We start from the raw sequence: 10442 nt of genomic DNA, 5'->3' as shown, positions 1-10442 counted from the left end.
AATCCTTGTTCTAAGCCAGTGAAATCTGTACCACTTATCTCCAATGAACCACCAAAAAGCCAGAAGTGGAGCTGTGGATCAGGCGGCAGAACACGGGCCATGAGTGAAAAACACTAAAGGACAGCACCCAGGCCCTGAATTCAAGTCCCAGGATCTGAACACATGAACACACACGAACACACACACACACACACACACACACACAGAGAAATGCAAATTTAGCCTAATGCATGTACACAGGTACAGGTACATGATTAAGTTTCAAAAAGGCAATAACAAAAATGATCACAATTTGGAATGGAAAAAATACCAAGTCCCGTCAATTCAGAGGAGAGGAGGAAGGCATGTGGCATTCTACCCTCAAGGAATTGTGCTTTGGGACATTTCGGGGGATCCTTCCACCAGGACACCTCCATATCCTGGAGAGGTAAAGGTGGCAAGTTCCTCAAGAACCAGAAACTCACCTTTCACCCTATCCAAGGCACCTGAAGCTCCAAGAGGATCTCTGCACTCACTCCCCAAGGAATCCACAGGAGCTGAGAAAAAAAATAGGAATGGGGAAAGCCAAATAGGGAGAGGGGAGCAGGGGGGCCTAGGGGCCCCTGTGCAAATGGTAAAATGCAAAAGGGACTGACCTGAGCAGAAACAACAGGATCAGGTGAGGTGGGGGGGAGGGGGATGAGGGAGGAGAGCAGAGATGAGGAGAGAACCAGTCCTACAGAAGGCATCACACCCTGGGACACAGGGTTCTCCCCAGAAAGAGAACATTGGGAGGTCAGGGGAGGAGAGAGGGCAACAGAAAGGAGGACTGACTGTAAAGCATGGAAATTTGAAATAAGAGTCCCAGACTGGCGCACCAAAGGCCCTGGGTTTTATTTCTGACTCAATTGAGTGGACACATTTTCATCCTCAATTTGCCCCATCTGGGGAAAAAAAGCGGGGAAAAGTGCAAATGTTCCCCCCTGCCGCCTCTGAGGACTTCGACAGGAGGAGAAGGAGCAAGAAGGGGCAGCAGAAAAGTATTTGGAGAAGAGGGAAAGCATTATTCCATGCTGCACTGGACCGAGGCACTCACCTGCCCAGCCGCTAGAACCAGCACTTTTTCTGAACCCCCCACAGGTGCCACCAAGCTGCCTCTCCTGGTACAAAGCCCACAGCCCCACATTGGGCAGGAAGACCAGGGCCACCAGTACCACCGCCTGAAAAATCCCCTTCAGAGCCCAGCAGCCCTTCACCGCACTAGCTGGGTTGTGAGCTATCCCTGAAGCTACACTTGGGAATATAAAATATTGGAGTCTTTATTACACAGTTAACAGGCTGCAGGCGGCCCGTTGCTACAAAGGCCCACAGCCCCCCAAATACACATAACACAGCTAGCAAACATGCTAAAGAGGAAAGAAATAAAGCCAATACCAACAAGGCAATTCAGCTTCCATGGAGATCTGAATTACGATGGCATGATGACCAAAGATGAGACAGGACCCAGCACTCAACTAGGGAGACACACGTGGCAAGACTTAAGCTGATCCGGGCCTAAAAAGATCGGAGCACGGGCAGACCCACCGGAAATTCCCAGTCCCAGGCACTGGACTGACAGGTTCAATAACCTATCAGCCAAGTGCTCACCCCAGGGATCTGGACACGCCCATCATCTGGCCTAAAGAGATCAGTTCACGGGGCAGAGCCACAGGAAATTCCCAGTCCCAGGCATTGGACTGACAGGTTCAATAACCTATCAGCCAAGTGCCCACCCCTGCCTCCAGGGATCCGGGCACGCCTCTCATCTGGGAGGATGGTTTTCCTCCCCCAGCATGAAGACTAGATGCCAGACTCTACAATCACCATGTGGCCGATATGGACAGTCAGACCTGACCTCCTTAGTACATCCGCATGTCCACTTGGTGGCAGCAGCAACAACTAACCAAACCCAAGACAGCAATGGCGCTGTCCCACTCCGACTCTATAGCACTTTCCACTGCTGCCTGCTCATTGGGCACTGGTGCTTATGGTGCATTTTGGTGCAGTTGGAGTGCACTCCAGGATCTGATCCCTGCCTCCTATGCTTCTGTGGTCACTGGAGTCGAGGTCTTTGGGCTTTGCAGATAGTGGCGGAGCCCCGCCTTTGCTCAGCCCCCGGGGTCTGGGGCTCCCCTGAAGGCTTGGGTCACCTTGGCTCCAGTGCACATTCCTGGGGATGACACACAAGAGTTAATGAAATGGGGGGAAGTAGTAGCTCATGCCTGTATGCCTAGCTACTCGGGAGGCCACGATCTGAGGATCAATCTCTGAAGCCAGCCTGGCAGGAAGTCCATGAAAGTGTTATTTCCAATAAAGACTCAGAAAAAGCCAACAGCAGGGCAGGGCTGTGGCTCAAGTGGTAGAGCACTAGCCTTCAGCACACTGAGGGTCAGGAACAGGAACCAGGGCCTGGGATCAACCCACAGGGCTGGCCAATAAAAGTAATCAAACCTCTCCTGTCTTTTCTGCCCTTCCTTGTCAGCCTAGGGCTGGCTTTGTGTGCTCACTCTGCCACAGTGCTGTTGCACCCAGAAAGCTTGCTCTTTCTCACCCGCACTGACCGACTCATTCTCCACTCGAAGTTAAATTTTTTTTACGCAAGGCTGATATTCTACTGTTGAGTCCTAGCTCTACTTCTGACTTTTTGGTATAATTGGGTTAAGAGCCCCAGAGATTTTTCTGCCTACCCTGGCTTCAAGCCTCCATCCTCAGTTCTCAGCCCACTGAGAAGCTAGTATTATAAATGTGAGCCATGGGTACCCAGCAAATTTGACTTTTATTTATTTATTTTTACTATTGTTTAACTATGGATGTGGAAACATAAATTGTCATTTTTTATATCTGGTTTATTTCACTTACAATATTTTAAAGATTCATTCATGTAGCATGGGTCCGAATGCCATTCCTTTTTAAGACTGAATAGTATTTCATTGGATGCATAGATCACATTTTGTTTATTCATCCATGGACATTTGAGTTGCTCCTACTTTTCCACTACTGTGAATGATGCGATGACTAATATTATACTTCTTTTGTATTGGGCACACTGCTGTAACAGAGTAGCCAGAGGAGCGGCTAGAACCCCAGGTGAACTGTAGGGACTCACCAGTACTTTTCCTTCACATTAACAATCCACAAGAATCCTTACAGCCTGCGAGGCCCATATGATATGACCGATTTACACCTTTTGCTTTTCTCCTAGTTAGGCTGATCTTGCTCTTTTCCTAATTAAATAAATACCCAAGAAGTTAACAAATCAGGTAGGGCCTTTGCAAATTTGCTCTGGTCTCCTCTAGAAACTTCTCTAAACTTTTGTGTTACCTGGACACTTGAAGGCTTCTGCTTATAACCCTAGCTACTCAGGAGGCTGAGATCTGAGGATACTTGTTAAAAGCCAGACTGGGCAGACAAAGCTGACAGACTCCTATCTCCAATAAACTAGCAAAAAACCTCAAAGTGGAGGTTTGGCTCAAGTGGGAGAGGATCTGCCTTGCAGGAAAAGCTAAGCAAGGGCATGAGACCTGGAGTTCAAGCCCCCTGGCATGCATACACACACACACACACACACACACACACACACACACACACACACATAAAAATAAACCTTTGTGTAGTTCTCTCCATTTTCTCAGGAACAGGAGCAGAAATTCTACCTCAGCAACCCCTTCCCTTGCCTGCTGACCTAAAATATTCATTCTTCACTAGTTCTTTGATTTCTCTACAGAGCAGGTCTCAGTTTGGGCTTCCCTCTGGAGGATGTCAGCACCTAGGTCACAATCTATTCTATTCCATTCTTATCTCTAGCAGCACCTGCTACTGTTCATTGAGAATAAACTAGAGCTCTTTCTGGACAGAAGAATTTGCAGAAAAGGTCCCCCTCTTCCCTGAGCCAAGCAGCCTAAGTAAAGCTGAGACCTGAAATTTTAGCTCATATACTTCTCCACCTTGGGAAAGTAAACTGACGACCTTCCCCAGCTAGGTACATTGTAGCTATTGTATTCAGTAATTACTGCTTGAGCGTAGCAGTCAAAGTCATAAAAGGAAGGAAATTAATTAGTCTCTCTCCCCTTCACCTCTCTTCAACTAGCTCCCTAGAGGACTCTGAAGGAAATTGGAGTTGAGGTGTGTTTTGTTTTTATCTTCCCGGAGTCATTTTTTAATAAAAGTTGCAAACCAGGCCAGGCTTCCCACAATACTTTAAGAACCCAGCTTTAACCTCATGCCCTTTCATCACTTTTTTGGGGGGGGGTCTGGTTGTGGGGCCTGGGCGCTGTCCCTCAGCTCTTCAGCTCAAGGCTAGCGCTCTACCACTTGAGCTACAGCGCCACTTCCGGCTTTTTTCTTTTTGCTTATGTGGTGCTGAGGAATCGAACCCAGGGCCTTATGCATGCAAGTCAAGCACTCTACCACTGAGCCACCTTCCCAGCCCCTTTCATCACTTTTGTAATATAGGATGCACCAAACAAGGGAAAGGGCTTTTGGGATTTTATCCTCCTCCCAGAGACAAGACTATTTTCAGTGGAAAAACAGACCTGATCATTGACTGAAAGTAAATGAGAACTGATACTTTTAGACTGAGCCCTCTTATTGGGGTAGTCATGGACATTAAATGAGATAATATATAACAAAAGGTCGCCTTGCTGTGGTGGCTCACATATGTATTACTATCTACTCAGGAAGCTGAAGTCTGAGGACTGGGGCTTGACTCAGGGCCTGAGCCCTGTCCTGGAGTTTAAGGCTAATGCTCTACTACTTGAGCCACAGCTTTTTTGAGTAGTTTATTGAAGATAAAAGTCTCATGGAGGGCTGAGAAAGTGACTCAGTGGTAGGGCACTTGCCTTGCCTGCCTGAGGCCCTGGGTTCGATTCCTCAGCACCACATAAGCAAAAAGAAAAAAGCCAGAAGTGGCGCTGTGGCTCAAGTGGTAGAGCGCTAGCCTTGAGCTGAAGAGCTGAGGGACAGCACCCAGGCCCAGAGTTCAGGCCCCACGACCGGACCCCCCAAAAAAAAAAAAGTCTCATGGACTTTAGTGCCTGGGCTGGCTTTGAAACAGGATCCTGAAATCTCAGCCTCCTGAGTAGTTGGGATAACAGGTGTGAGCCACCAGCACTTGACTCATAATGACCCCTTTAAAGCCCTCTCACCTGCACTGTTGATCTTGCTATGGTTGCTTCACATATTTGTTTGTTTACTTGGTTGTCACTGTGCTTCCTCAAATAGATGATTGGTTGTGACTTGGGTCAGCTCCTTGTCAGCTTCTAGACTATTGTATTTGATGAATGGTAAGTCTCTCCTCCCACTACCCCTTGCTACTTCCCTCTTTATTATTTTTTGTGTGGTCCTGTGCCTTGAACTCAAGGTCTGGGTCCTGTCCTTGAAGTTTTATTGCTTAATGCTAGCACTCAACCCCTTGAACCACAGCCCCCCCATTCAGTTTTCTTGGTGGTTAACTGGAGATAAGAGTTTCACAGTCAGCCTATGCTGATGGCTCCCACCTGTAATCCTAGCTACTCAGGAGGCAGAGATCTGAGAATCTGAGTTTAAAGCCAGTAAAGGCAGGAAAGTTCGGGAGATTCTTATCTCCAGTTAATCACAGAAAGAGCCAGATGTCGCACTGTGGCTCAAGTGATTGAGTGCAATCCTTGAGCAAAAGTTTAGGGACAGTGCCCAGGCCTAGAATTTAAGGCCCAAGACTGGCAAAAAATAAAAAGGAAAGCAAGCAAGCAAACTCATAGACATTCCTGTCCAGACTTGCTTGGAATAGTGATCCTCAGATCTCTGCCCCACAAGTAGCTAGGATTACGAGCATGAGCCACCAATATCTAGGTCCCTTTTTATTTATGTATGTATTTTAACAAACTGCTTATTCATCCTCTGTGTCTTCAACCTTCCTGGTGGGATACAAAAACTTTTCCTACTAGGTGTCCTTATTTGGCTTTGTTAGGGAGCTTCAATGTTGGTGCTATTCATTCTGGGACCTCATACTGATGAAGCCAAAGCCAAAGCCAAGGGTTTTGAAAGAAGAATAGATTCACCAGTCTAGAAGTGCTGGTTTATTTAAAAACACATTTTATTGATTGTGTGTGTGTGCATGACGTGTACATGCGTGCACAAGTGCTATGATAGTAGGGCTTGCTCTCTTGCTTAGCTTTTCTGCTCAAGTCTGGTGTTTACCACTTAAGCCACACTTCCACTTCTGACTTTTTAAAACTGGTTAATTGTCGGTAAGACTCTCACAAGCTTTTTTGCCCAGGCTGACTTCAAACCATGGTCTTTAGATCTTAGCCTCTTAAGTTGCTTGAATGGCAGGCAGGAACCACCGTTGCCTGGGTTGTTTTTAATATTCTTTAACAAACTCCTCATTCAAAGACTGGGTTTCCAGTGAAATGTACAAGTCGTTATGTTGAAAATGAACATTACAATTTTGGTGCAGGCGGGGGGGGGGGGGGCGAGGATTGGGTGGTAGGGGGAGGATGGGAAGGGAAAACAAAGGAGGAGGCTACAATGCTTGATAAGAAATGTACTCATTATCTTACCCATGTAATTGTAACCCATCTGTACAGTATTTTCACAATAAAAATAAAAATGGGGGGTGGAAAGACTGGGTCTCCATTTTCCCATCTCATCATCACAAACCTTTAGTCGCCATTCTCTTCTCTACCAAGTAAGAATGATTATAATGGTGTGATTTCCAGGCTGGGAACAGACAGATCAGCTTAGCCAAAAGCAAAGCCCAAAAATCATAAGTATGAGACTTCTGGCAAAGAGCCAGGAGAAAGGAGAAGGGATTGGAATGCAAGGGTTTAAGGACAATGTCTGTGAACTTGGAGGAAATGAAGGCTCAGAAGAGGGACATGACCTCTCACAGTCCCACTGGTGGCAGTGGAGAACAGGAAGAGCCTTAGTGCCCTGTACCCCAGGACTTGGCATGCCTGCAGTGAGTGGGCATTCATCTAACTCCTTGGAGGTCTCCAAGGGGGCAGTGGCATTTATCAGAAGCCCCAAGATCACTCACACGCTGGCAGATGTAAGAGGCAGCAGGCTCAGATTCCATACTGTCTGTCCCTGGCTTATTCCCTTATGTTTGCCCTAGTCATCATAATAGCATTGCAGTAGATTCCTGGGACCAGAGACTGAGTGACTCAGTCAAAATAGGAGGGAGTGACAATCACCACCAATGATAGCAAGGGAGTGAAAAGCCAGGGCAGGAAGCTAGGGAGGTTGGTGGAACTGAAAAAGGGCCAAGAAGAGAGCTGTAGCCAGGTGCTCATTGCTCACACCTGTTATTCTCACTACTCAGGAGGCTGAGATCAGAGAATGATGGTTTAAAGTCAGCCTGGGAAGAAAAATCCAACAGACTCTTATGTCCAGTTACTCAAAAAAAAAAAAACAAAAAACAAAAACTGGAAGTGGAGCTGTGTCTCAAGAGGTAGAGAGCTGTCTTGAGTGAAAAGTCAAGTGAGGTAGAGGCTGGTGGTTCACACCTCTAATCTTAGCTACTCAGGAGGCTAAAATCTGAAGATCATTGTTCAAAGCCAACCTGAGCATGAAAGTTTGTGAGACTTCTTTTTTTGAGTTATTACAGGGGTAGGAGGGAGTCAGTACTGAGGCTTGAACTCAGGACCTAGGTGTTCCTGAACTCTTTTGCTCAAGGCTAGCACTCTACCAGGGGAGCCACAGCAACACTTCTGGTTTTCAGGTGGTTAATTATAGATAAGAGTCTCATGGAATTTCCTGTTTGGGCTAGCTTTGAACCACAATCCTCATATCTTAGCTCCCTAAGTAGCTAGGATTACAGGCATGAGCTATGAGACACTCATTTCCCTTTAATTACTAAAAAGCTGGAAGTACATGTTCCTCAAAAGGTAGCATGCGAGCCTTGAGCATAAACAGCTCAAGGTCAATGTCCAGGCTCTGAATTCAAGCCCCAGGACCTGTATGTATGCATACACACCCAGGGGGTCCACTAACAGCCAGAGTGATGAAGGCCATGAAGAGAACATTCATTCACCTGCCTACCACATTAGGACCTTGCAGAACAATCTAGAACTGTGTAGAGAGTTCTGTCTCCTCCCCGTTTGCTGTTCTCCCTTAGATTTGGATGCTGGCTCTTCCTGTTACTGAAGTCCCCATTCCTAGGCCTGTAGGAGACCCTTCCTCCAGTTCTGTCCACAGCACCACACCCAAAACATGGCTCCCAGTCAGCCACCCCCTCTATACCCCACAGCCCATGGTCATACTACCGTATCTTCCTGTGTGTGTGTGTGTGTGTGTGTGTGTGTGTGTGTGTATGTGTGTGTGTGCTTGTGTGTATGTGTATGCACAGGTGCATGTGTGCATGTTCATCCTGGGAATTGAACTTAGGACCTGCACATTGTCCCTCAGCTTTTCTACTCAAGGTTATCTCTGTATCTCTTGAGGCACAGCTCTGCTTTCAGCTTTTTGATATCTAATTGGAGATAAATGTCTTATGGACTTTCCTGCCTTGTCTGGCTGCACACCATGATTCTTGCCTTACTCCTAGTCTCCTGAGTAGCTAAGATTACAGGTATGAAATACCAGTACGCAGAAATCCTGTTTATCTATCTATCTATCTATCTATCTATCTATCTATCTATCTATCTATCTATCTATCTATATATCTATCTATCTATCTATCGCTGGTAATGAGGCTTCAATTCAGAACCTAGTCACTGTCCCTTAGCTTTTTTGATCAAGGCTGGAATTCTGCCACTTGAACCACAGCCCCACTTTGGAATATTTGCTGGTTCTTTGAAGGTAAGTCTAGGGACTTTTCCTACCCAAGTTGTCTTTGAACCAAGATCCTTAGTTCTCCGCCTCCAGAGTCCTTCTTTCTGTGTTATTTTTCCATATCTGTTTGTTTCTATTTATCTGCTTTTGTCCAGAGAAGCTGATCTGAGACCCTTCCCAGATCACGCATGCTGCCATGTGCAGTGTGGCAAAGGAATGGCTTGCAGAATGAAGGAATGAAGTCTGTGTGTCCAGCCTCCATCTAGGGATGTGGCAGGTTTCAGGTTAAGGCACTAAAGGTGACTAAGTTATGATCTCTGCCCAAGGAGCCCATGTTCTTCCCATAATGAGAAAGCCTACAGCTGGACAGAAAGACATGAGATCTTCAGGGTGGCAGCCCTGAACTCTCTAGGAGAGTTTTGGGAGTCTGTGATGAGAAACAAAGTAGTCACCAGGAAGGAATAGGCCTAGCCCAAAAGGCAGGGAGTAACAGAACACTCCCTTCCCCTCACCCAAAATCTAAGACCACTGGACAATAAATGGTTGGTGTGAACATTGTTCTGCCCTTTGACTGGGCTTGGACAATGTCGCTGCTTCTGTGTGTGTGTGTGTGTGTGTGTGTGTGTGTGTGTGTGTGTGTGTGTGTGTGTGTGTGTTTGTGTGTGTGTGTATGGGTGCATGAGGGTGTACACACACACACACACATTGGATGAACATAGAAATATTATTTTATAAGAAATGTACTCATTATCTTGCCCATGTAATTGTAACCCCTCTGTAGAGTATTTTCACAATAAAAGAAAAAATATTATTTTAAAAAATCATCTCTAAAACAACTCACTGATGGCTTACGACTGTAATTCTAGCTATTTGGGAGGCAGAGATCTGAAGATCTCAGTTCAAAGCCAGCCCCAGCAGATATATTTGAGAGATTCTTTTCTCCCATGAACCAGCAAAATCCCAGAAGTGAACATATGGCTCCAGTGGGAAGAGTGCCAGCCTTGAGAAGAAAAGCCAAGTAAGAGTGACAGACTCTGAGTTAAAGCCCCAATGCTAGCAAAAATCAGGCAAATAACTAATTTAAAAAAATCAGCTCAGAGCTTTCCTCATCTGTAAAATGGAATGATGAACAAGATAATGGAAGAATGAAGGAAGAGAATCCTGAAGGGCCTCAATTCACCCCATTCCACCCCCAACACCCAGCAAATATACAAAATCACCTGCTCATTACTTAGAGCCAACCAACTAGGCCTGCTTAGCCTTGTTGTTTTAGTGCCACCTGCTGGTACAAATGCAAAATGCTGCATGTTGCCATCCTAGGAGACACTTTGGCAAGTGTCTTACCTGCTTCACAGACCTCTGGCCTCATTGGGTCTCACTTTGTCTGTCTGCTACATAAACACAGTAGACTCCTTCTGCTCCATATCCTGCATCTTCCTGGCTTGTGATTTTCAGATTATTTCTTTTCTATTCCTTCTGTTGATCCTGGGGCTTGATCTCAAGCCAGGGTGCTATCCCTTAATATTTCTGCTCAAGGCTAGCACTCTACCAATTGAACCACACCTCCACTTCTGGCTTTTTGCTGATTACTTGGAGATAAGAGTTTCGTATGAGCTAGGTGTCAATTGCTCAGGCCTTTAATCCTAGCTACTCAGGAGGCTGATATCTGAGGA

Source organism: Dipodomys merriami, unplaced genomic scaffold (genome assembly GCF_024711535.1).
Source record: "Dipodomys merriami isolate MVZ:Mamm:240054 unplaced genomic scaffold, mDipMer1.0.p SCAF_411, whole genome shotgun sequence".
NCBI classification, from domain to species: Eukaryota; Metazoa; Chordata; class Mammalia; order Rodentia; family Heteromyidae; genus Dipodomys; species Dipodomys merriami.
This window is presented reverse-complemented; position numbering follows the sequence as displayed.